This window comes from Odocoileus virginianus, chromosome 21 (genome assembly GCF_023699985.2).
Source record: "Odocoileus virginianus isolate 20LAN1187 ecotype Illinois chromosome 21, Ovbor_1.2, whole genome shotgun sequence".
NCBI classification, from domain to species: domain Eukaryota; kingdom Metazoa; phylum Chordata; class Mammalia; order Artiodactyla; family Cervidae; genus Odocoileus; species Odocoileus virginianus.
In genome coordinates this window covers 28591736-28618363 of record NC_069694.1, presented here as the reverse complement: position 1 = coordinate 28618363, position 26628 = coordinate 28591736, and the positions used below count along the sequence as shown (strand labels likewise).

At 39.4% G+C, this 26628-nt stretch overlaps 1 long non-coding RNA gene across 2 annotated transcripts; it reads right to left on the bottom strand.

The window, feature by feature from the left end:
- Positions 1-18244: 18244 nt before the first annotated feature.
- Positions 18245-26101, bottom strand: LOC110128575 (uncharacterized). Of its 2 annotated transcripts, none has more exons than XR_002311214.2 (4): positions 26017-26101; positions 21249-21356; positions 20878-21023; positions 18245-18889 (listed from the first exon to the last, which is right to left on the bottom strand). It is a non-coding gene; the product is annotated as an uncharacterized lncRNA (long non-coding RNA). The 2 variants fall into 2 exon arrangements; XR_011482574.1 differs by having other exon boundaries at positions 26041-26101.
- Positions 26102-26628: the final 527 nt, after the last annotated feature.

Sequence of the window (26628 nt, the reverse complement as noted above, 5' to 3'; positions counted from 1 at the left end):
AAATCAAGGTTCATGTAGGAATTGGCAGATTTAGGAGGGAGATTGTGGACTCAAATTTCTGATTAGGTTGCCGTAGTCTGTAAGAAGTAAATATTTTATCGTCATCCTGTTTCTGGCACTGAGCTAACACTGTTGGAATTTCCTAAGTGATGAGAGCTTCAAAGGTGTCTTTTGTTCTGTTCCTTAGGTGGGTTTTGGACCAAAACCTAAGGATGGGGGCTAGTTGCCAGGGAAACTAATCATGTGATTAGAGGTTCACTCAGAGAAGGATTCTTGCCTGGAGAGTCCCATGGACAGAGAAGACTGCCAGACTATAGTCCATGGGGTAGCCCAGAGTCAGACACGACTGAAGTGATGACTTAGCATGCACACACAGAGAAGGAAAGCCTTCCCATGAGAGTCCCTTGGACAACAAGGAAATCAAACCAGTCAATCCTAAAGGAAATCAACACTGAATATTCACTGGAGGGACTAGTGCTGAAGCTGAAGCTCCAGTACTTTGACCACCTAATGCGAAGGGCCAACTTGTTGGAAAAGACCCTGATGCTGGGAGAGATTGAGGGCAGGAGGAGAAGTGGGTGACGGAGGATAAAGATGGTTGGATAGCAAAACCAACGCAATGGATATGAGTTTGAGCAAAGAGGTAGTGAAGGACAGGGAAGCCTAACATGCTGCAGTCCATAGGGTTGCAAAGAGTCAGACACGACTTAGCAAATGAACAACAGAGAAGGAAGAGGTGCTGGAAGCTGGCTCAATCACCAACGGCCAGTGACTGAATCCTGTCTATGTAATGAAGCCTCCAGAAAAATCAAAGGATGAGAATCAGAGAGCTTCCAGGTTGGTAACATATGAAGTTTCAAGGAGATTGGTGAACTTGAAATGCACATAGGAGCTTTGTGCCCTTCTGTATTACCTTGCCTTATGTATCTCTTCCATTTGGCTATTCCTGAGTTGTATCTTTTTATGATAAGCCAGTAATCTAGTAAGTAAAATGTTTCTCTGAGTTCTGTGAGCTGCTCTAGCAAATTAATCAAACTCAAGGAAGGGGTCATTGGAACCTCTGACCTATAGCTGGTTGGTCAGAAAGATAGGTGGCAGCCTGGACTTGGACTGTCTCCAGGTAGAGAGTTTCAGAATTGAGTTGAATTGTAGGTCACCAGAATTGTTTGATAATTTGAGGAAACATCCCCCACCCCCGATACACACACACACACAGACACACACACACACTAGAAGTGGATGATGAATCTTTGAGAACAACTTAGAACCAAAGAGTACTTCACTTGTTATAATATCAGTAACTAGTAACTTTATATCCATCATGAAAATATGTCCAAAAAGTACACAATAAAGAATTCTATAGGTAACACAACATTGTAAATCAACTATACTTTGATTTACAAAAAGAATGCAGTAGGTAAAACTTTATTAGAAAAAGTACTCAGCAGTTTATTGGGAGGTTAAGTCTCTTGAAACAACTTCCCTGTAGGGACAGAAAAATAGTGTGGATAATATGGCTAAAACACCCTTTGAATCCCAAATCACCCTTTGAAACCCAAAGAAAAGATAAAGAAATAATTAATTTAAAACATTTATACCACATAATGATCTAAGACTTGGTTATTAGTAAGAATGGAATAGTATTTCATTTTCTTATTATTAAATACAGAGTACAGAGTAAATTAACAAAAGAGTTGCAGACAAGGACTTGAGTAAATTATTCTAAAGGAGGAAAAAGAATTTTTCCACTATCTGAGTTCTTACCTGAGACCTCTTTAGTAAAACATAGATTAACAAGAAAAAAGCAAGCAGGTTATTAGTATGTATACTTCATGAATACATGGGAGAAACCCAGGGGAAAAAAGTGCATCTCTCTGAGGTAGGTTAGAATTCGGGCTTACATATCATCATAGGGAAAAGGGAAAGGGAAAATAGGCCTTTTAGGGCAGGGTAAATGATTTTTAGGAAATGTGAATGGTCCCTTAGATGAACAGGTTGAAGGTATGATAGTTAGTGACAGAGTCTTTGTTCGCGTGTCTCCTGTAATGAAACTCCTCAGAAGAGGATTTATGACAATTTAGTTTCTTTTGGAGGATCTGTCTTTAGGTTTGTAAGGGTAGTTCAGAGAGAGCGTGTCTGTACAGTTGCCATTTCTCAAGTATCTACAGTTCAAAATAATCAGTATACTAAAGGGCACATTCTGAGGTGGTGTATTCTGCTACCTTTTATTATCAAGAATTTCTAGTAAAATAATTGATACAAGTACCTGCCTTCTAGGTGTTTGAAGTCCCTTAAGTAGGTTTTTTTTTTTTTTCCTTATACATTTCTGAAATCTGTTAAATACTTTAGGTTTTCTACATTTAATCATCTATATTTCCTCTCTCTTGCAAGAAATTTTCAGCTAAGCAACGATAATTTCAGTCAAACCTTTGTCTAACACACTGCATTTTGAACAGTCAGGGTCTAAAGAGAGAACTGGTCAAACTTGAGAGCAGGGAAGCCAAAAGAAAACCTTTGTGGATGGATCCTCAGTTCTGTGCCCTGAAAGAGAAAATGTAGCTAGGTTTCCAAGGTCCTCTCTGGAATTTGAGACCTTGATAAAAAGCCTTTTCCCCCTCTATGGATTGAGGGAGACTCCTGCAGAAGAGAGAGAGTGGCCCTACCCCGTGCTTGAGGCCCCAGAGTTAGCTCAGACCAAGTTGTGAAAGCTTGGGGTGCCTGAGAAAAACCAAACCGTGACTGCCCTCTGCCGGGCAGCCTAGATGACCAAACTCTCTGAGACCATATGACTAGATGCCAGATCCCCTTCACTCTCCCTCCTGCCTAAGCTCATCAATACTCTCGCTAGACTACTTGCTACAGCCTCTATGCCACCATGCTGGATCTTTCCTCTCCTGAGAGTGTATTGTGGCTTCTTAAGTAGTGCTAAGTATGCACTGTATTTTTACTTTCCCCAGTTTTTAAGCAAGGTGACATTCTGCCGCAAGTCTGAGATACCATTCTCTCCTCAGTTCCACCCAAAACTCCAACGTGCTTTATCTCTAGGATGTAATGGACTACCAGCAAATGTGACTACTTTGCAATTCACTAATTGCTCTTTACATTTGCTGAGTTCCCATCTATGTAACAGTTGGCTATGGGCTAGTGATCTTAAAATTGACTGAGAGGAACAGAGAATAAGAATAGAAAAACATTGAGTTAGAAAGAGAACTGAGTTCCAATACTAACTTTATCCCTCCAGGCCTCATTTATCCCTGTCTGAATGAAAAACGATGAATTATATCACTATTCCCAATTTAAGCCCTTAGGCCCCCCTAGAGAGTTTAAAATGTAATCACATAAAAAAATAAAATAGATAAAATAAAATGTAATCACAAAGATTTAGGAAATATAAATGGCCTATGCATATGTTAGCCAAAACATCACATTTCTAAAGATGTAATTATATAATTATTAGTAAAAATATATAATTTAATAATTATTACTTTCAGTCCAACTCTGCTACCCCATGGACTACAGCACGCCAGGCTTCCCTGTCCATCATCAGCTCCCGGAGCTTGCTCAAACTCATGTCCATCGTATCAGTGATGCCATCCAACCACCTCATCTTCAGTCATCCCCTTCTCCTCCTGCCTTCAATCTTTCCCAGCATCAGGATCTTTTCAAGTGAGTCAGTTCTTCGCATCAGGTGGCCAAAGTATTGGTTTCAGCTTCAGCATCAGTCCTTCCAATGAATATTCAGGACTGATTTCCTTAGGATTGACTGGTTGGATCTCCTTGCAGTACAAGAGACTCTCAAGAGTCTTCTCTGGCACCACAGTTCAAAAGCATAAATTCTTCGGCACTCAGCTTTCTTTATGGTCCAACACTCCCATCCATACGTGGCTACGGGAAAACCATAGCTTTGACTAGATGGACCTTTGTCAGCAAAGTAATGTCTCTGCTTTTTAATATTCTGTCTGTGTTTGTCATAGCTTTTCTTCCAAGGAGTAAGCATCTTTTAATTTCATGGCTGCAATCACCATCTCCAGTGATCTTGGAGCCCAAAAAAATAAAGTCTGTCACTGTTTCCATTGTTTCCCCATCTTATTTGCCATGAAGTGATGGGACTGGATTCCATGATCTTAGTTTTCTGAATGTTGAGTTTTAAGCCAACTTTTTCACTCTGCTGTTACCCTTTCATGAAGAGGCTCTTTAGTTCTTCTTCGCTTTCTGCCATAAGGGTAGTATCATTTGTGTATCTGAGGTTATTGATATTTCTCCCGGCAATCTTGATTCCAGCTTGTACTTCATCCAGCCCGGCATTTCTCATGCTGTACTCTGCATATAAGTTAAATAAGCACGGTGACAATATACAGCCTTGACGTACTCCTTTCCTAATTTGGAACCAGCCTGTTGTTCCATGTCCAGTTCTAACTGTTGCTTCTTGACCTGCCTACAGATTTCTCAGGAGGCAGGTAAGGTGGTCTGGTTTTTATTATTATTACTTTGGCCCTAGACGGATTATTACTTTGGCTCTAGACTAATACATTTGGTTATTTTTGCTTTAATTTGTAAATTATCTACATAATACAAAAATCTTGGGACCACATCCTTCTGTGGATTTAAATGACTTTATCATTGAACCCAAAATTTATCTGATACATCACCCTCATCTGTATAACTATCAGGTACCTCCTTAATCATTTCTCCCATAATTACTTCTGAGAATATCTGGAGAGTTATACAAATACCCACAAAGCAGTGAACTCCTTTTTACCCTCCTATCAACTCGATGATAACTCCCCCCTGCAAATCCGAGATTGTAAGCACCACCACCTTGGTTGCAGACACTGTCTAGGGAGGTCCGCCAGGCCCATGAGGTTGTTTGCTTGACTTTCAGGACCCTTGAGTTGCTGATAAGCTTGTATACCCTGTAGTTTTTGTTACACTTAGGTGAAGCCAGATTCAGCATAGAATGAAGGAGAATGGCTTCTCCCCATAAAGCCCAGATAAAACCATGGACCCTAGCCAAGTTGAAAGCTAGAGAACACATGCTTTCGACCACTGTCTTACAATCTCTGAAGCCCCACCCAACCCTTCTTCATTCTTCTGGACAGGAAAAAGAGGGAAAAGTATTCTTCTCTCCAGACTCTGTTCCCCCACACATGAGTTAATTCACTGGGACATCAGAGCTCTTGGTGAAACAGATTAATTCAAGGGAGTCAGTGGAGAAAAAAATAATAAAAGCTTAGTGGTGATAAAATTTGAGAACTCTGAGCTGGGTGGTGCTTAAGCCTCCATTCAGTACTCTCTTGATGGTATAGCCCTTCTGGCATCACCTTGTCTCACCAGGAATGTGGGGGTTTTCTTTATTGGCTTTCTTGGAATACGTCATCCCTGTTGTTATTGTTCAATCACTAGGTCGTGTCCAACTCTTTGTGACCCCATGGACTGCAGCATACCAGGCTTCCCTGTCCTTCACTATCTCTTGGAGTTTGCTCAGACTTATGTCCATTGAGTCACTGATGCCATTTCTTCTGCTCTGACCTGCCACCAATTCCACACTTGTTCTTCATTCTCTTTTTTCCTAACATGCATTACATATCTTATCTAAGCAGTACAATTTCTATTGTTTGTAGTAATTTTATTTTTCCTACTTAGATATCACCAGAGAATAATTTGATATTAATGAGCTTCTTTGTATATTATAAAAAAGGCAATATCCACAAATTTAAGTGCTTAGAGATAGATGCTTTAGAGATATCACCTTATTTTGTGATATCACGTAATATATGTGATAGATCATTCTAATACCATTTAGAGAACAAAGAATATGGACTATTTTATTGGTTGCCAATAAAATGGCAAAGACTTAAAACCAGTTCAGTCTTCAAATCCATTCTCTTAAATCTCTGCTCAGGAAAGCTAAGAAAAAAGGAAGCAAAAAAGACCTTTGCAATCAAAATAAATTTCACATAATCCATGCACTAAAGCTTATTAACTCATCTGTAAGGGAATTTCTCAGACTCTGAATCAGAGCCTGAAATATTCACTCTAATCCCAATCCCATTTCTAAATTATCTGTTTTCTAAATCTATGTCAGATAGAAAACAGCCTGTTGACAGCTGTGAGAGGAATAAATGATATAATTATCAGATTCAGAGAAAAGAAGAGACAGGAAATTTATAAAAATTAGTCTCACAAACTGAAAAATTCCCAGAAGGGTAGGATTGCTTAGAGGCACATAGCGGTACATTCTAATATCAGATGAGTGCAATAGTTGGTATTCATGAATTCTGAGGTCATTTTGTCACCCTTATACCCTACTTACAATAACTCCATTAAATTTTCCAAAAGACATGAGTCAGCAGCTGCAAGTTCTCATTTATACACTTTTTTAAAAACATAAAGATAACTTTCTGCGTTGAGTATTCTAGTTCCACTGTTGGAAAACAATTGATTTTATCCAACACGAAAGTTGAATTTTTAAGAGTATATAAATCCATTTTTGTAAAGCTCAAGAAGAAGCAAAGTAAAACCCTGTTTTGTTTAAAAATATGTGATAAAATAATTTTTAAGCCATACATTATAAAAACAAAACTTTTATACACAAAGGAATAATGGCCCTAAAATTTGAGATAGTGCTTTCCTCCAGGAGGAGACAGGGAGCTGAAATAAGCAAGTAACCCAATTTAAAAATGGACAAAGGATTTGAATACACATTTATCCAAAGAAACTATCAATAAAAAAAGAAGGACATGAAAAGATTCTCAACATCATTCTTTACTCATTAGGAAAATGTGTATGAAAACCACAATGAGACACCATTTCTCACTCACTGAGGTGGGTACATAAAAAAGACAAACAGGAGCAAATGTTGCCAAAGATGTGCAGACACTGGCACTCACACATGGCTGGTGAGAATGTAAAATGACAATTATGTTGGAAAACAGATTAGTGTTTCCTAAAAAACGTTAAACAAACTTACCATGCAGCCTTGCAATTCCAGTCTTTCATATCTGCATAAAAGAAATGGGTAAATTCTATGATACATAAAATATCTCAATAAAACTTTTTTTAAAAACATAACAGATTTCAACTTTTTCCTCTAACATTTTAGTAGACTACCCACATTATTCAAAGCCCCTGTGAAATTGTTCTTAATTGAAGCAACACATGACTATGCTGTTCATCTCCTTCTAGTTTGCATAACTGACAGGTGGAAAGGAGAGGCTTAATTACCCACAAATTACTTTCATTATCATTCCTTCCAATTTAAACAGCCAAAGTGCGGTTGTGAGTAATGTCACTAAAAATGTGCCAGTTTGCCGTCCTAACAACAACAGGAAAAATACTGATGACTGGTGACCTTTGAGTCACCGCGGTAGCTTTGCCTCTGCCTTGGATCAGCCAGAATATGTCACATTTTACCTTAAAGTCAAAGAAAAGGAGTTGATAGTAACTCTCTTATTTAAAAGAAAATGATCAACTTTTCTTGATTCACCTTTAAAATTATATATGTAGATGATAATCTACAGGGCAAAATAGAAAAGTAGATGAACGTGAACATGGCTGAAAGGCATCAAATCGAAAAAGAAGAAAGAAGATTCACTTGGAGACATACCTCCTATTCCTCTGAGAAAGTATTCTTTTGGTTCTTCACATAGAACTTGACAAGGTTCAACATGTCCTCTCATTCGTTTCCCTGGAGACTCAGATGAATGTTTCGGTGATGGTTGTTTTGAATGGAGACATACTCTTTAAATTTATGTCTATTGTATTATTGTTCTGTTGAGTTTATGGTGGTTGTTTTTTTAATATAACTGTTCTGAAAGCCTTTTAGAAGAAGACCTAGGATGAACTTAATGGCTTTGTTTATGTTGTTTTGGAGAGCAGGTTCTTTCTGCCCTGCAAAATGAAAAAGTTATTTGGGGAAACACAACATAGACTGGCATATTTTTTCTCAGATCTGTGGTAATGTTACCATGAGGCTAGAAATATCAGACCAAGACAGCAAAGCCATTGAGAGTGCCATTAGCACTGAAATGCACACAACCTAATTTTCTATTACTGGTGATGCAAAAGGAAAGTACGGCAGAGCAACAGGAGAATAACATGAATTATTTCCCTTTTTATTTATCACTTTATATTCAACCAGACAGGAAGGTAAAGAGCAGCGGAGAGTTCTCCATTTGCTAACAAAGCAATTTAGATTCATTAAACATCATTGGTCACCTTAGAAGATGTATCCTGGACTTAGACATTGTTCAAGGACTTCCTTTTTTTATGGAATATCTTCCTTTTCAATCTTCTCCTGATAAAATTCATTACTTGAGTTTGGAACAGAGAAAGGACATTGGTGGGAAAAATGGGGAAAATCTGAATAAAATCTGTCATTTAGTGAATAGTATTGTATCAGTACTAATTTACTAATTTTGCTTATTGTGCCAAGAGTATGTAAGATGGTCACCTAAGGAACAGCTGGGTGAAGGGTACAAAGAAATACTCTTTTGCAACTGTTCTATAAACCCAAATATATTTCATAACAAAACCACTAGAGAATGCAACTTAAAGAGAGTTACTAAACGTAGATCAACAAAATTCTACTCTTCCTGTAAGTAGTGGATCAGATACCTTCCCCATGATGTCTGTTTTGATCCACTACCAGTGAGAAGTGAAACGATGTCACATAGTCTGATGGCCTTTTGTTTGTTTACAGCACATATCACATTCTAACATTTATAATCGATGTCCACATTTAATCTCCCCTGTTAAGAAAGCAGAAAGGGTTAGGCCCAGTAAACTGTGAGTTTAAATCCTAGTTTTATCAACCTTGGATGAATGACTTAGCCTCCCTAAGTCTCAGTTTCTTCATCTAAAGAAGTGAGATTAACCAGGTAACTATAGATTCAATGATCTTACATGCATAAAGATCTTTGGAAAAAGCTGAGCACCTCATAGAAGCTCAAAATACGTATTTATGTATTTATCCCATTACCCTTATTATTAGACTATGTTTCTTGGTATCATCACAGTTTCACATCACATCACATCACATTTTCACATCACAGTTCACAATGACTTGAAATATGGATGCTCAGAAATGGGTTAGTGAATCGAAGTGATTCCAGAATATGTTTTTTCAGGTTGATGTGAATGTCAAACATTCTCATTTAACTCTCTACTCCAGTAATTTATTTCTCTAAATTATTATTTCACTGTTTACAGTATTCTCAATTCTCTAAAGTACACATGTATACTCAATTATATCTAGCCCAAACCATTGAAATTTCTCATGAAACTACAATAGGAGAAAAGGGTTTTCTTTTTTTATATCAAGTTGCTGAGCAAACCTTAAATGTTCCCCTTTTCTATTTCCCTCTCTGAAGTAAGAATTTACCTCTCACTACAACTCAGTAACCTGTGTCACATTCTTGGGCTTGTCAGTGCCTGTTTCAGGGGACCCTGCTCAAAATCTGCAGGGCTTGCTATCTTTTGTGGTTTGGTAACATCTTCATTTCCAATCACAAAGCAGGCTCTATATATTCTAACCCTACTCATACCTACGTGTTCTGGGACTTATCAAAACTGAAGCGAGCAGGACTAAAATAGGATGACATTTTCACTTATTTTTTATATGAATATTATGAAAGCATTTATTAGCATAAGTCTAATTGTTTCCTCATTCATTCATCCATTCTCTTTGACAAAGGGTGATTGTTTAGTACCTACCAGCCACGAAGCAAAATACTGAAAATATGAAAAGAAAAAAACCCAAAAAACAGTTCCTACCCTAAATAAGTTCGTGTCCTCTAGACAGAGAAACGTGTAAACAGCTCATTAAAATGCAATGTGAACTGTGCAATAAAAGGATGTTACGGAACATTATGGGATCATAAAAGAGTATTTCAGTCTGGGGAGAAGAGGCGCATCATGACTCCAAAGCATAGTTCTCAGCCAGAACTGCCATGGAAATTATCTGGGCAGCTTTAAAAGATACTGATTCCTGGGAGCCACTTACATACATTTGATTATGATTGGCCTGGGGTGTTTTCTTAGGGAATAGGATCTTTTCGTACTCTACTGTCCTAAAGAAGGAGAAGAAACTAGCCAGGTTGAGGACTGGGCAGAAAGTGAGGAAGGGCATGGAGAAAGGGTATGTCAAACAGACAGCGGCATGGGCAAAGCCATCGAGGCAAGAAAGAGGAAACTGACAAGCATTCCAGTCTTGTTTAAGGGCAGTGTCATAAGTAGGCTTTTGATGTTCTGAGAGCAGAGGTAGGAAGGGAGATGAGAGGTGAGCAAGCAAGCCACGTGCTGCTTCAGGATAACAGATTTGGGGCAAAGAAATGCCATGGTCAGATTTACATTGTAGATAGCTTCCTCTGCTTGCTGAGTAGAAGCGGGGATGCTATTGGGTTGGCCAAAATATTTGCTCAGGTTTTTCTATACGATGTTATGGAAAAACTGGAACAGACTTCTTGGCCTGCCCAATAGATAGCCACGACTGGAGGCAGGGAGAAAGAATCAGGATGTCCAAATGAGACACGAAGGCCAGAGTCTTGCAATGGCATTAGGAAGAGATTCCTAAAAACTGTTTGGAAAGTCATTTTAGCTGGCCTTAGATATTGTTGGGGTGTGGTGAAAGAGGTGAAAGGAGAAATATGGTGAATGGGTGAATAGAGATTACTTCCTACTGAGACAAGATGATGCTGGCAGTAGGTTTAAGAGGAAATGTGATCTGCTCAGCTCAGAATACAGAGCATTTGAGACGCCTGTGGAGCTTTGAGATGGATATATTGTACTAGGCCACCTGGTCCAGGTTTCTGGATGGATGAGAACATGGATTTGGACTCATTCAAGGTTGCTTTTGCTTTGCCTGGATCCTGAAGCAGCAAATAAGCAATGCAAAGATAGGGATGTGATAGGCTGACATAGTTCCTCGTTGTCTCTTTTATCTTAAGGAGGCACATTGCAAATGCAGCATCTGGGCAGTGTATGTGAACAATTTTTCCACCAAGACGAAAGAATTACAGATCTATGGGCTTTCCTGACTTTTATACCCTCAGCCATGTCAGCACCCACCAACGTATGGTAACATTTGAAGCTCCGATTCTGCTGTTCCACAGACCGCATTTCTCAAGACTACTATCTGGGTTGTGAGGCTTGAAGTTCTTGCTTTGTTAGTACCAGAGAAGATGACTTTTAGACCCAAGTCAGTCTGGTCACATATATCTTATAGGTTCTTTTAGTTATATCTCAATAGGCAATGATATTTGGAGGAGTGTGGGTAAGGGCTAAGCCTTACCATGACTTCAATACCAGGTTATAAAGAAAGCAAGTTGCAGACCAAATTCTGCCATAAACACAGATATTTATTAGTGTTCTGCTCTCTGTTCTCATAACAAACCACCCTAAAACTTAATAGACTATGTCAATAAAAAATTGATCAGTCCATCTGAGAAAGAAATGGAAAATCATCTTCAGGCCAAATTTGAGGATTTTAACTCAGAATGAGCACCTCAGAAAGCTCTGAGAACCCTTCCACCCTTTAGAAGTCAAAGCACAGTTATATAACTTTTTTGAGACAGAGCTGTACATTAAATGGCATATGATTGACAGTTTACATAATCCAGATCTAGGCACCATGTGACCCCTTATGAGATGAAGAAGGAATGGCATCTTTAAGGAATTGCCTTGTTGATGCTCGGGGAATGTTGCTCCTTATGGTTGAGGGGGTATTTCTGCTGTTGGGGAAGGATACACAATGCAGAGTGTGGGGAGAGGGAAGGCCAAAGGGCAGAGAAAATTCTTGTTTTAATTTTTTTTGCCTTGCCATAAAATAAAAATTTTGCTTCAAAGCTGAAATAGCAATCTTGCTATTAATATCTCGCAGTTCTGAGGTAAAACTGATCTCAGCTGGGTGATTTTTTTCCTTGAGATCTGTCAGTTGTCATGTCTGCTGGGGTTCTGGAGCACAGACAGATTAAACACCCATGATGGCTACTCACATGGCTGGTTTGAAAGCTGGCTTTGGTTGGGAGCTCAGTTGAGGCCACTACACCTGTGCATGTCCTCTTTTTTGTGGCCTGGCTTCTTCCCACCACACGGCATCTGGAAGCAGGGCAGGTAAGGGCTGTACCCAGAACTGGCAGGGTTATTTCTGCTGTACTCTTTCACCAGCCATTCCAACAGCCAAGGAAATAGTCCATATTCAATGGAATGAAGAAACAAGTGCCTATAGCTTGATGGGAGAGTGACAGAGTCACATTGCAGAAGATCAGTCTGTGAAAATATAGCCTGCCACAGTTAGCAAACACACAATGCAGTCGTGCAACCCGTTCTTTAAGAAAGATGAAGCCTAAGCTTTTCATCCTTTTTGTTGCTACAAAAATATTTTTCATAAAAAGCTTCACCTGAGGCAAGTGTAATACCATTCTAGAAATAGAGTTTGCCTGACTGGGTTTTTTGGTGGTGGTGGTATACATATGGCATCAAAGAATATGGACTCCTTGAGGCCTATGAAACACCTCAGGGATTAAGCTCAGGACACTATCCCAAATTTAACAGGGCTTATTAAACTCATGTACTCTGTGTATTCAAGGTTGATAAATGTCTAAAATATTCAGCACATGTAACTCCAGGTGGGTCAGTGGTAAAGAATCTACCTGCCAATGCAGGAGATGCAGGAGACATGGGTTCGATCCTTGGGTCGGGAAGATCCCCTAGAGCAGGAACTGCCAACCCATTCCCATATTCTTGCCTGGAAAGTTCCATGGACAGAAGAGCCTGGCAGGCTGCAGTCCATGGGGTTGCAAAGAATCAGGCACAATTGAGTGAGCTTGCACACATATACTTCCCCACTATCAGTGATATTGTGAGATCAATGAGTATTTTTAGGTAATATGTGGAATCATCACCAGGCACTGGGAAACTGCTGCATTTGTCTACACAGGAGTTTCTGGGAATAGGTTTGTTTCTCACCCAGCACAGATGCCCAGAGACCATTGGATATGAAAGTCTGAGCTTTTGCAGAGACCTCAAGGTTGGATATTTTAATTTAGAAAGCATCAGATATAAAACTTTAAGCCATTTTTAAACTATTAAAAAAAATTGAGGCTGGATGAAATCCCCCAGGAAGGGTGAGTACAACAAGAAAAGCAGTGATTCTTGGTCAATCTTTATGTCTTAAATTTCTTTCATCAATGTCTTATAGTTTTCAGTGTAGAAGACTTTCATCTCCCTGGTTAAATTTATTACTGTTTTATTCTTTTTGTTGCAGTTGTAAATGGGACTGTTTCCTTACTTTTCTTCCTGATGCTCTGTTATTAGTGTATCAACACAACAGGTTTTTGTGTACTGATTCTGAAATTTTACTGAATTTGTTTATTAGTTCTAACATTTTGAGTGGGGCTTTTTTAGATTTTCAATATATACTTTCATGTCCTCTCTAAATAGTATAACACTTCTTCCTTTCAAATGTGGATGCCTTTTTTTTCTTTTTTTCTTAATTGCTCCAACTAGGACTTCCATACTATGTTGAATAAAAGTGCAAGAGTAGGCATCCTTGTTTTGTCCCTAATCTTAAAGGGAATGGTTTCAGCTTTTCACCATTGAGTACGAAGTTAGCTGTGGACTTGTCTTCTATGGTCTTTATTATGTTAAGATATATTCCCTATTTACCACTTTGTTGAGAGTTTCATCATAATTGAATGTTGAATCTTGTAAAATGATCCTTCTGCATCTATTAATATGATTAAATGATTTCTGTACATTTTGTTAATGTGATGTGTCATCATTATTGATTTGCCTATGCTAAACCATCTTTGCATCCCTGAGATAAATTCTGTTTGAACATAGTATATAATCATTTTAACATATTGTTGAATTTGGTTTGCTAATATTTTGTTGAGGATTTTTGCATTTATGTTCATCAGAGATATTGGCCTGTAGTTTCACGTTCTTGTGGTGTCCTTGTCTGGTCTTGGTATCAGGGTAGTATTGGCCTCATAAATGTGTTTGGAGGTGTTTCTTTCTCTTCTTTTTTTGGAAGCGTTTGAGAAGGATTGCTATTAAACCTTTTTAAAATGTTTAGTAAAATTCACCAATGAAGTCATCTGGTCCTAGACTTCAGTTTGTTGGGAGTTTTTTGATTACTGATTCAAGCTCCTTATCAGTAATCAATCTCTTCAGATTTTCTGTTTCCTCATGATTCAATCTCGGTTGATTGTATGTCTTTAGGAATTTTTGCACTTCTTATGGATTGTTTTGAGGATAGACAGCCCTCAAGTTTTTATGTTTAAAAGCTGAAAAATTGTGCTCAGTTGTCTCTTTGGGGAGTGGGATGAGAGTTGAATAACTTTAAGAAAAGAAACCAAAATAGTCATAGAAGAAAGGATGTGGAAATCTTCAAGTAGGAAGGCATAGCCCTGGATCAGGGCATAGCAACCCACTCCAGTATTCTTGCCTGGGAAATCTCCATGGACAGAGGGGCCTGGTGGGCTACAGTCCATGAGGTCGCAAAGAGTCGGACACGACTGAGCGGCTAAGCACAGCACAGGAAGGCATAGAAATTTCAACATGTCCTGGGAGAAACAGACAGTAGTGTCTCCTATTTCTGAAATCATCTTATGTGTGTGTGTGTGTGTGTGTGTGTGTGTGTGAAGTCGCTCAGTCGTGTCTGACTCTTTGCGACCCCATGGACTGTAGCCTACCAGGCTTCTCTGTCCATGGGATTTTCCAGGCAAGAGTACTGGAGTGGGTTGCCATTTCCTTCTCCAGGGGATCTTCCCAACCCAGGGATTGAACCTGAGTCTCCCGCATTGTAGGCAGACGCTTTACCCTCTGAGCCACCAGGGAAGCCCGTATCTTAAGGCATAGCCAAAGTCAAAGAGGAATTAGATATGGGCCATACAGGAATGCTGGATACCAGGCAGGTGGCACCCCACCTCAGAGAGAACTAGCAGAAAATAGGCACAAATAGTAGAGCTGCCAGTCTTTGGGTGGGCCCACAGGTTTGGACACTGAAGTATCAACCTTATATAAGAGTAGATAGTCTCACGGTCAAGGCTTTGGGGGAGTGGCATTGTAATACTGGTATCCGTTTGGAAAACAGACACGATGGAGCCAAATGAAATTAACCATGCTTTAGCCAGTTATCTTCTGAGATAAGGCCTACACATGGTTTTAAAGTACACATTATTATTATGGCACTCTTTTTCTCTCATGGCCTTGACTAGAGTTCCGTTCTCCATAGATGATGCTACTCTCTCTGCAGGAACTTGTTCTGCCAGCTCTCATGTTTTAAACGCTCACATGTAGGGCTGTCGTGGCATTCTCTGGAAGCTCACGGCTCCCAGACCTTGGGAATCCTACCTTTGTAAAGCTTAGGTATCTAGCGAGAGCCTCCAAAATGCCTTTGCTGTCAATGACCTGATCTTCTCACCTCTTCCCCTTGTTTATTCAATGTCTTGAGTGCTCACTGACCCATCTACCCCACGCTCATACCACTGGAAGTTTCGAGGAATATGTAGAGTGTTGTATAACCAGCTTGTGGACATGTGACCTATGCTTTCACACATAGCTTCACACTGAAAAGGGCTCAACACTTGGTTAAATGTTCTACTTCTGCCATCTTAAAGTTCTCAGCACTTTTTTTTTTTTTTGTCCATGCCAAACCACTCTTGTCCGAAAGACCCATCGTTAATTTTTCTTAATAAAAAGGACTTCATCTTAATTACAAGGTTGTATTTAAGATGGCAGGTTTTTCAATGTAGGGGAGATTTTGAAGATAAGTGTTCTATCAGCTCCTGCTGATACACTTGTCCTTGTCTCATTTGTCATTTATGCCTTAAGAAATGTACAGTATATTGAAATTGCAGCTTCCAAGGACTGCTGTTAAGCTAATTATGAAAACCGCATAATACTAGAGTGTTGCCCCTCTGTGTGTCTTTCATGTGAATTGCAAAGTTGGTAATTTCATGAATACCTTTGTGTGGCCTGGACCGCCAGTGTCTTTGTGAGGAAGATTAGGTGAACAGTGAGCATGATTTTCCATCATTTTGGAGATGAAACCAGGTGAATAGCAACTAAATGACTTGTCCAAGGACAATAATGACAAAAACTGCTGCAGTGTTCAGAATCTCAAATTTATAATTCTTTAAACCAGTGTTCACAGTGTCTGCTTGGCAAGCTTTTCCATTTCTTCTCCGCCAGAGGGGAGGGCAAACAATTGACCTTATTTTTTCCAAAAGTAAAGATCTATTTGCTAAATATGGTATCTAAAATTCATGCAGTTTTTTCATTTGATGATATGGACAACATTTGTAAAATTTGTACACAGCAGCATATGACTGCCTATAGACTGAGCCCTTGCTAAGCCTGGGGTTAATTTAATTTTTACATTTGGGACAAACTGACATATGTGCCCTTCAGAGGATGCTCTAAAGTTGCAATGCCAGTTAGGTAATATTTCTGCAAAAATGATTGCAATGGACTGAATGTGACCCCCAAATTCATATGTTGAAATCCTAACCTCAATGTGATGGTATTTGGAGGTGGGGCCTTTGAGTGGTGCTTAGCTCATGAGCAAGGCTCCCCAGCCTCTGGGATCTAATGCCTGATGATCTGAGGTGGAACTGATGTAATAATAATAGAGGTAAAGTGCAAAATAAATATAATGTGCTTGAATCATCTCGAAACCATCCCGCCACCCCAGTCTGTGGGAAAATTGTCATCCACGAAAACTGTCCCTGGTGCAAAAAGGTTGGGGATCACTGGTGAGAAGGACGGAGTCCTCACAAATGGAAACAGGCCCTCAGAGGCCCCTTGTCCCTGTCCATTCTGCCTCGTGAAGACACAGCAAGAGGACAGTTACAAAGCAACCAGGAAGTAGGTCCTCATCAGAGTCAGATCTGCTGGCATCTTGTTCTTGGGCTTCCAGCCTCCAGAACTAGAAGAAATAAATTTCTGTCACTTAGAAGCCACCCAGTCTGTGGTATTTTGTTATAGCTGCTTTTATTCAATGGCATTATGCAACCTTAAAAACAAAAGAAATTCTGTCACATATAACAACATGGATACCCCTCAAAGACTTTATGCTAAGCATAACAATCCAATCACAAGGGACAAATACTGTATAATCCACTCATGAAGTATTTAAGAAGTCGAAATCATGGAATGAAAGTAGAAAGGTACTGAGGATAGAGTTTGTTTTGTAAGAAGATAAAGTTCTAGACAGCTTTTCTGCTTTTTTCGTGTCCATTGTTACAACAATGAGAATATACTTTACACTGCTGAATTGTGTACTTAATAATGGTTACAATGGTAACCAGAAACCATGAGAGAGACAAAAAAAAAAAAAAAGATTATCAGAGGGTAATAAGTGCTACAGAGGAAAATAATACAAGTAGGAAAAGCCAGGAAGCACCTGTTGGGAGGTGGAGAGAAGTCTGTGGTCCAGAGGATGGGGTGCTGAGGAAAAGACTTGCTAGATTCAAGGCATCAGGGAAGTCCTCACTGACCTTTGAGGACATGTCACCCATGTGGATAAATGAGGGAAGAGTGTTGCAAACAGAGGGACCTGCAAATGAAAGGCCCTGAGGTACATGATGTCTGATTTGTTCTAGAAACGTCAAGAAAGTCACTGTGGCTGGAACAAAACAAAGGCTAGGGTGAGGTCGGTGATGAGGTAGAAGAGGGTTGACGCGAGAGAAAGCCACAGATAATGTAAGACCTGGAAGCCATTTTGAGAAGTTGACTTTATCAGAGTGACACGGGAAACCATGAGCAAAGGCAGACACAGGCAGAACAGTCCAGATATATTAAAATAATCCAGGAGGGGAGATGGACTTAAGATGTGTTTTGAAAGAAGGACCACAGAATCATCCTGACAGATTAAATATAAAGGGAAAGAGGGGAATGAAGGATGATGCCATGATCTACCCTCACGTGGTTACTTCCATCTGGTCTCAAGTGGCCTGTGCTCCACTCACTGTCTCATTTTGGGGGTGATTTGCTCAGATCTGTCCTCAAAAATTTACTGCATCTCATCTTATTTACCCTGCTTGAAAAATGAAACCCCTTCAACATAAGTCATAACTACAACCCCAAGCCTTAGTCACAAGTATAATCCAAAAGCAACAGTGATAAAATCTAAGGAGTCATATCAGTCAGCTCACCAGATAAGTGTATTTGCGTGAGCTGCCACTGCTAGAAGGAGCAGTCCCAGACCCCTGGAACTGACTCGTTCACATAAAACACATGAAAGGAATTAGGAAGTTTATTCTGAGATCAAACCCCAAGATGTGTACAGTAGAATTCAAAAATCTTCTGTCTTCTCCAACTTTTATGTCATTTCTTCAGAAAGCATGTCACATTCCGGGGAGGAACTCCTCCTGGGAGGAGTTGCTCCAAAGCCATTTATTTGAAGTGCCTAACTAGTAAATAATTCTCAGATGATGACTGTTCTGGCACATTTGAAGGACTTCCTGGATCATTTAAAAGAATATGTCTTAGTCTGAGCAATTACTGGGTAAGTCAAAATAGACTAATTTCTGTGACTAGAGTAGCTCCAAAATCTCAGTGGCGTAACACAAGGAGATGTATTTCTTACATACACGCAGGATTCTGCGGTAGATGCTCCTGGTTATCTTGCTTTCCCAGGAGGAGCCACTCCACATGGTGACTCAGAGAGTCAGACCCACATGGGCAGTGAGGGAATCAGCTTCAGTATTCTTTTTTTGTTTTTCTTCTGCCATCTCATGGGCCTTCATTTCCAGACAAATGGACAGGGAAAGCCAGAGTAGAAGATGACACAAGCATTTTATATCAGGTGTACATGTGGCTGTAGCCAGAACTCAGCCACATGCTCTCAAGTTGTAGCAGGAAGGGTGTAACTGGAGCCTTCCTGTGTGCACAAAAAGTAGACAGAATGACGCATGGTGAACAAATAGTGTCGTCTCTGCAATAATTTCCTATTTGTATCTTTATTTTTTTCAATTTTTTAAAATAATATTTTTTAATTGAAGGATAATTATTTTACAGAATTTTGTTATTTTCTGTCAAACACTTTTATTTAATTTCTCACCTAACCCCAAAGCACATGACTTAACAATTTTAGCCTTATTTTTAAGGATCATGAAGACAAGCAGCCCAACATAAAATCTCTAACTTTCTGTTTTTGGAATTTGACAGGAAACCAGAAAGATATGTATACATGTATAATGTATCATGTATTTGATCCCTTCAAATCAATATTCTGTTTTTTTTCAAATCCACTTACGTTGAAATGTGTCACAAACAAACCAAAAATCATAGAGAATGATGTAATGTCTGCTGTGTGTCCTAAGATGATTGGGCTTTTAACATTTTGATGATGTGATGACTGTGGAACAATGTCTCTATGGTTTTAGTTTGCATTTCTCTGATAACTAGTGAAGTGGAGCATCTTTTCATGTTTATGTGCTATTTGGGTTCCTTGTGATCAGCCAGTTCACTCTTCTTTCTCCATAATTCTATCATATTGTATATGGTGGTGGTGATTTCATCCCTAAGTTGTGCTTGACTCTTGAAATCCCATCTATCCATGGGATTCTCCAGGTAATAATACTGAAGTGGGTTGCCATTTCCTTCTCCAGGGGATCTTCCCAACTCAGGAACAAACTCACATCTCCTGCATTCCAGACAGATTCTTTACACTGAGCCACAAGGGAAACCCTGTATTGTATATATATATTTTTCATATTGATATGATTTGAATTGATTGATTCATATCAACATGATATGATTGATATGATAATCATAGTGAAGTGGTACTAAATGCTACATAAGAGCAGATCATAATACACTACTGCTGCAGTCTGACCCTTCTTTTATTACCAGTAGCTATTCCATTTGGCCCCAAACTAACATACCCCACTCAGCACAAAATAAAATCCTGCATGCCACCAGTACCACCCTTCTGAAAGACAGCCTGGGACCTACAACTGTGCATTACTCCTGAAGAGTTGCAATAGTAGAGTCCCAGGAAGAATTCTGATCAGTATCATGAATATCATTTTCTTAATTTCATTGTATTTCTGAGGAGATTCTATTGCATCAGTGGTATTTTAGTGTCCATTATAAGCAGGCATCTAGTCAGAACCTTAATCCCAATTTGAATTAAATAGTCAAAATTTGTATGAGGAAGCACAAAAAAGGTGCAAGAAACATGAAAATGAGTGAACAAAGAAAGGATGCCATCAGCTGCAATTTTCTGGTGATCTTGCTGAGCTTCGTGGAAAGTTTGTTGCATGTGAGGATCTACTGTTTGCAAAAGTGTCAGCAAAACCTAAATGGAAATAACTGTTTGCTCCAAATGTGCTTAAAGCAAATATGCATAAGTACCTATATTTCATTATAAGCAAACATGCGTCAGGAACTTATATTTTACTAACACCATTGGAAGCTATAATAACCTAGATTTCTGCATCTGAAAATGCAAAACAGGTAGGAGGCACAGAATGCTTGATAAAGCAGTTGCCTTGTCAGAGGCTCCATTTATTCTCTTTTCTTATGCACAGACACCCATTTTATATTTGCTTTTCAGCATGAGCAGATAATATTGTAACATATTTGCCTTCCGGCCAAATAACTTGTTTAATGAGACCAACATCTACTGGCAGATCACTGAAGGTCACACCAGCTTAACTATATTGCAAGACTCCTGTTTTTACAAAGACAAGCTTCACTCTTAATAGAAAAAGATTTAAACAGATGCATAGCAGGGTCAGAAGAAAATACCTTTTTCCTACGGGCACTGCTCTGACTTAGTTACCTAAAAACTGAAACACACCCTCTCTTCCTAAGTCCATCTGCCTTTGATGGTGTCTTTGGAAAGAAGGGAGGAGCCCTTACTGGTCATTACTATGCAGCAGTGGTTCTTGATAAGGGCAGGAGTTGAGGAAGCTGTCTCTCTTGGAGGAGTTTCAAGTCCAGAAAGCTCTACCAAGGTGTAAGGAAGGAAAGTTTTCCTTGACCCTCCTCAGGGCCTCTGGCTGCATCTGAAAATTAAAGTGACAAAAACAGATTAAAAGGAGAAACGTATATGCATTTATTTATAAGTTTTATGTGATTTGGGAGCCCTCGTGAGGAAATGAAGACTCAAAGAAACCGTTCGACCTGAGTATTTGATGCTAGCTTTGACGAAGGGTGAATAGTCATGCAGTCATGGAGCAGTAGGATAGGTGAAGGATTATGGGTAAGTATAGCAAACTGGGAACACTTACAAGTCCTAGCCATTCAGATTCTTCTTGGCATCCTTTGTATTCAAAGGCAAAGATGCTCCTTTCTTCCAGATAATAGGGAAGACACCTCTCACATGGGGGATTTATGATCTGTTTTAGGAAAGAGGGTGGGGACAAAATTAGAGTGATGTTGCTTCTGCTGTTTTCTCCAACTCCCTGAGCTTAAAATACTTAATATGTCAAGGTATCGTATTTTGGAGTAGCCTGTCTTGAATCCCACCAAAGGGAACCCTGCAATGTAAACCCTGACATGGGCAAGACACCAAGGCGCTGATCTTCCTCTAATCTCCTACAGATCTTCCTAAGATTGAGTTTCCTTCTACAAAGTACTACATCCTCAGCATCCTCATTCTGCTGAGAGAAGACTGCCTCAGCGCCCTGAGGTGGAGCCCTGGAAACCCTGGCCTGGAGCCACAGTCATGGCCGCTTCAGGGCTCATGTTGACTCTCATGGTGATGTAATTGGCCCCTCCCTCTCCATGACACCATTCAGCGCTACACCAACTCCAGATTTACAACACCAGTCAGCAAGAAAACGAAATTTCATTGGGAGGAAAGGAATATGGAGTCAAGTGTGGTTTCATATCACTTCTTTTTTAGAGTCTTCCGCTTTCTCACTTTTATCTCAGATGCGTGTACACTTTGCTTCTTTAGTTTGCTTGGGTGATCATAAGAAAGTACTTCAAATTGGGTGGCTTAAACAGCAGAAATTTATTTTCTTGTAGTCTAGAAGTCTGGAAGTCCAAGGTCAATGTGTTGACTAGGTTGGTTTCTTCTGAGGTCTCTCTGAACTTGGCTTGTCGTTGGCCATCTTCTGTCTGTATCTTCACATGATCGTCCCTCTATGTGTGTCTGTGTTCATGTCCCCTCTTCTTAGAAGGACACCAGTATATTGGATTAGGGCCTAATTGAATGGCTTCATTTTATCTTAATTACCTTTTAAAAGCCCTGTCTCCGGATACATTTCTGATACCAGATATAAATCCAGATACCATTCTGAGGTCCTAGCCCTTCAACATGAATTTATGAGGACTAGTTTCAGCCCATAACAATTTTCAACACATGATTTCTAAAATATTTTCTTATGTTTTAAAGGAATGAGTTTAGAAGTTCTCTTTGTTATTATACTCTCCCTCTTCTATTTGCTTTCCTCTTCAAAAATTTTTTTCTCATTCCATCAACTAAATTTGTACTGATAATATCACACCAGGAGATCACAATACCACCATCCCATCATGCTAAGGGGTTTCCCAGGTGGCTCAGTGGTAAAGAATCTGATTGCCAATGCAGGAGATGCAAGAGACATAAGTTCGATCCCTGAGTTAGAAAGATACCCTGGAGGAGGAAATGGTAACCCACTCCAGTATACTTGCCTGGAAAATTCCATGAACAGAGGAAGCTGGCAGGCTACAGTCCTTGGACATGACTGAGCATAGTACAGCATAGCACATCATTCTAAGAGGAAACTATATGCACCTCCTTATGTTTCTAACTGAAATAAATCCTGTTTAAATGATGACTGTGAGTCTTTCAGCACCAACTTTAGTAAATGCATATCCATCAATCACAATACCATAAAAGGTCTGTTCTTTGGCATGATGACACTGGCTTATCAAAGTTTTCAGTAAACTAACTGAAGTTGAAGCTTCCAGATTATTTTTTTAATTTGTTTTTCTCCCAGAGTTTATGAGTAAATAAAAGGACAGCTATTAATCAAAAATCCAGAAATGTATCCATGTGTCTGGAAAGTTTCAATTTTTTGAGAAGTTGAGCTCTAAGTATTCCTTAACTTAAACTGCTTCTTCACCCTCTCATTCCTTCTCCCCCCAAGGGAAAGTAAACAACAGTCATCTGGCCATTTCATGTAACTAAATTCAATGGCCTGAATGTTTATGTTCCCCCAGATTTGCATGTTGAAATGTGAACCCCCAAAGTGATTGAATTAGAATGTGAAGCTTTTGGAGATGACTAGGAGATGGGAATTAGTGTCCTTATAAAAGAGGTCCCATAGATCCCCCCAGCCTCTTGTACCATGGGACACCACAAGGGACGGATGGCCACCTATGAGCCAGCAGGAGGGCTCTCACCAAAAGCAAAACCTGGCCATGTAGACACCCTCATCTAGGACTTCCAACCTCCAGAACTGTGATAAATAAATTTCTGTTGTTTATAGGCCACCCAGGCTGTGGTATTTTGCCATGACAGCCTGAATGTATTAAAATATTGAATAATCTGACAGCTGTAATTAGCAACTAGTCTAACTAACTCAGATTACTAAACTAGGCTTAGCATTTGAATGGACCATCAGAAAAATGGAAAAATGTGAAAAGCTCTTAAAGAGATGGGAATACCAGATCATCTTACCTGTCTCCTGAGAAACCTGTATGCAGGTCAAGAAGCAACAGTTAGAACCCTGTACAGAACAACTGATTGGTTCAAGATTGAGAAAGGAATATGACAGGGCTGTCTGCTGTCACCCTGTCTGTTTAATCTATAGGCTGAGCAAATCATGAGCAATGCCAGGCTGGATGAGTTACAAGCTGGAATCAAGATAAGTGTGAGAAAGTTCAGCAACCTCAGATATGCAGATGATACCACTCTAAGGGCAGAAAGCGAAGAGGAACTAAAGAGCCTCTTGATGAGGGTGAAGGAGGAGTGTGTAAGAGCCAGCTTAAAACTAAATATTAAGAAAACTAGGATCATGGCATCCAGCCCCATTACTTCATGGCAAATAGAAGGGGGAAATGTGGAAGTAGTGACAGATTTCCTCTTCTTGGGCTCTAAAAATCACTGTGGTTGGTTTCTGCAGCCATGAAATCAAAAGATAAAGGCTATGACAAACCTAGACAGTACACTGAAAAGCAGAGACATCACTCTGCTGACAAAGGTCCGTATAGTCAAGGCCGTAGTCTTCCCAGTGGTCACATACGGTTGTGAGAGCTGGACCAAAGGAAGACGGAGCATCGAAGAATTGATGCCTTCGAACTGCGGTGAAGATTCCTGCAAGTCCCTTGGACAGCAAGATCAAACCAGTCAATTTTAAGGGAAATCAACCCTGAATACTCGTTGGAAGGACAGATGCTGAAGCTGAAGCTCCAGTATTTTGGTCATTTGATGCAAACAGGAGACGGCAATGGCAACCCAGTCCAGTACTCTTGCCTGGAAAACCCCAGGGACGGAGGAGCCTGGCAGGCTGCCGTCTATGGGGTCGCACACAGTCGGAGACGACTGACGCAACTTAGCAGCAGCTGACTCACTGGGAAAGTCCCTGATGCTGGGAAAGATTGAGGGCAGAAGAAGAAGAGAGCATCAGAGGATGAGATGACTGGATGGCATCACCAAAGCAAGGGGCATGAACTTGGGCAAACTCCAGGAAATGGTGAGGGACAGCGTGACCTGCCATGTTGCAGTCCATGGGGTCACAAAGAGTCAGACATGACTGGATGACTCAACAACAGCAACAAAATCAGAGAAATACAACAACAGGAGGTGGCTTGGAAAGTGCTGGCTAGCTTAGCCTTTATTATGCCAAGGTAACAGACCACTTACCTGATAGAATGACCAATTTCAACATAAAGCAACAATTAAGAGGGTTAGAAGATGTCCATGAAATTTTGATGTCTCCAAGCCAATACTATACTTTGTGTCCATTTTCTTTATAAAACATTATTCTTTTTGGATTAAAGCAGTTTTCCCTGTGCTTGTTCTGTAAATTAAAGATTTAGTAAACTCAACTATTTAAAATTTCTAGGTGTTTGGTTTGAAAGGCTCATCCAAGTGCTTACCTCGGGAAACTGGCCCCCAAATAGTTACATTCGTAACTAGTCAGTACACAGAAAATGTGTCACTCAAATTTTGTAAAGCAGATTTCCTTTTTCACTTATAACTTTAGAATTCCTTTCTTTCCTTTTACTTCTAATTGATCAAAAATTGACTCAAAATATATAGTCAGTCACTTAAATCACTTGACCTAAAGCCATTTGGTTAAGAGGTTTATGATTTGTTACATGTTAAAATGGCCTACAGGAAATTTCTTACTTTAAAATTCTTAAGTCGCATGGTATATTAAAAGAACAATATATCATATCAATGTTGGGTTCGTTCTAGTAAAGTGGTGATAATTCAAGACTATAAAATATGTTAATATTACTTACTAAACCTTTCAAAATACATGAGCATTCAACATATGAACAACTGTGGTAAAAAGCTGAAAAGTAACTTTTAACCACCGCCTCCAGTCTGCTAGAGTCTCTAGGATGGGAGTGGGATTGGAAGGGAATGTGATATTGTTTGAAAAAATATATATGCAGTCTATTGTTTTCATAATATTTTTAAAAAAACACCAGTGATAAAGGAAGGGAGGAAGGAAAAAAAGAAAGGAAGGAAATTACAAAAGCAAATAATAAGTATTTCTATAACCTAAAGAGTAGTTTAAAAGTGTCAAAAGACTGATAGATATTGACTTAAAAAATTGTTGAATAACAAAAAACATTTTTAACCTTCAAAATATATAAACAATGTAAAAGATAAAGAAAAAACTGAAGGAAGTGTTTGAAACAAGTATATATCAAAGGTTTAACATTCTAAGAACTTTACATAATTTCTGAGAGTATAACAGTGGGCAATAAGAAGCTTAGAAAAGTGGAACACAAGTAAAGTCAAAGAAATGCATAACACAGTGGTTGAGTACACAGCTCTGGAGACAGAACTTTGCCTCCACTAAACCAGATAACTTTTAGCAAGTTACTTACCTTTCTGTGCATCTATTTTCCTACCTGTTTGTTCAGGTCAGATTTTTTTCAAGCTGGGTTTTTTAAGTCAAGGAGCAGTTCTATGGAAGAAAAAAGAGATTTTACTTTAACATGAAGCTTTTTCAGTGTTCATTTCAAAACAGTTGCTAATTTTGAAACATTTGGCAAAATGACATTTCTTGTTATACTTTAATCATGTCCAATAAAGAGATTAAAAGCTATTTGAAAAGAGTAACTTGAGCAGTAATGGGGATAGAGGTCTTAAAATTTTTCTTTTTGAGAATTTGGATGTTTGAACTATTAGTGGTTCTATGTTAGCAGGGATTTCTCTTCTGTGATTCTGTGTTTCTTAAATCCCTGGGTGAGGGTGATAGAGGAGTGCTGACAGTACAATTCTCAGGAACTGTCAGAAGCGAGGTGATGAAATTCCAGTTGAGCTATTTCAAATCCTAAAAGATGATGCTGTGAAAGTGCTGCACTCAATATGTCAGCAAATTTGGAAAACTCAGCAGTAGTCACAGGACTGGAAAAGGTCCGTTTTCATTCCAATCCCAAAGAAAGGCAATGCCAAAGAATGCTCAAACTACTGCACAATTGCACTCATCTCACATG